Source organism: Galeopterus variegatus, unplaced genomic scaffold (assembly GCF_000696425.1).
Source record: "Galeopterus variegatus unplaced genomic scaffold, G_variegatus-3.0.2 Scaffold8274, whole genome shotgun sequence".
Classification (NCBI taxonomy): domain Eukaryota; kingdom Metazoa; phylum Chordata; class Mammalia; order Dermoptera; family Cynocephalidae; genus Galeopterus; species Galeopterus variegatus.
In genome coordinates, this window is record NW_007734385.1 from 22,247 (window position 1) to 23,701 (window position 1,455).

The window sequence follows — 1,455 nt, forward strand, 5'->3', positions numbered from 1 at the left end:
CTCATGTGGAAATTCGATCCCCAATGTGGCAGTGTTGGAAACTGATTGAGTCATGGGGGCAGATCCCTCATGAATGGATTAATGTTCTCCCTGGGGGAGGGGGGAGTAATGAGTGAGTTCTTGCTCTATTAGTTCCCACGAGAGCTCATTTGCTTAAAAAGACCCTGGCACCTTCTCTCTCTCTCTTGCTTCCTCTCGCCATGTGATCTGCTTGTACTCGCCAGCTGCCTGCCACTTTCTGCCATGAGTAGAAGCAGCCCAAGGCCCATGTCAGATGCAGCTGTCCCAAAATTGTAAGCCAAATAAACCTCTTTCCTTTATAAATTACCCAGTCTCAGCTGTTTCTGTTATAGCAACACAAAATGGACTAAAACATCTACTTTTTCTGATATTAATATAGCCACTCCTGGCTTCTTTTTATTAATTTTGTGTGATATGTCTTGGTATGCTGTTTAGGAGAGGATCTTTTGGGTTGAATCCATTTGAGGATCTTTGAGCCTCCTGGATTTGGAGGTTCATGTCTCTCCCTATACCTGGGAAGTTTTCTGTTATTTCATTGAATAGGTTTTTCCATCTCCTTTCCTTCCTCCTCCCTTTCTGGGACACCAATGATTTGAATGTTTGTGCGTGTAAGTTTGTCTGCTAGCTCTCTTAGATTTTCTTCATTTTTTAAAAATTCTTTTTTCCTTTTTTTTTTTGTCTGCCTGGATTATTTTGATAAGACTATCTTCAAGATCAGAAGTTCTTTCTTCTGCTTGTTCTAGACTGCAGCTTAAGCTATCAGTTGTGTTTTTTATTTTGTTGAGTGAATCTTTCAGTTCCATGAGTTCTCCTACATTCTTTTTAAGGTCTTTGTAAATTTCTTCCTTTATATCCTGTATTTTTTTTCTCATTTCATTATGTTGTCAGAGTCTTCTCTTATCTCAGTGAGTTTCCTTAAGATTGTTGCTCTGAATTGCTTTTCAGTCATTTCACAGGTTTCCTACTCTATAGGTTCTGATATTTGAGAATTACTGTATTCTTTTGTTTCTTATTTTCTTTTTTAAAAAATTTTTATTTTGTCAATATACAATGTGGTTGATTATTGTGGCCCATTACTGAAACCTCCCTCCCTCTTCCCTCTCCCCCCTCCCTTGAACAATGTCCTTTCTGTTTGCTTGTTGTATCAACTTCAAGGAATTGTAACTGTTGTGTCTTCTTCCCTCCCCATCCCCCCGGTTTTTTGTCTAGTTATTTATTTATTTTTAGCTCCCCAAAATAAGTGAGAACATGTGATATTTCTCTTTCTGTGCCTGACTTGTTTCACCTAATATAATTCTCTCTAGGTCCATCCATGTTGTTGCAAATGGCAGTATTTCATTCGTTTTTATAGCTGAGTAGTATTCCATTGTGTAGATATACCACATTTTCCATATCCACTCATCTGATGATGGACATTTGGGCTGGTTCCAACTC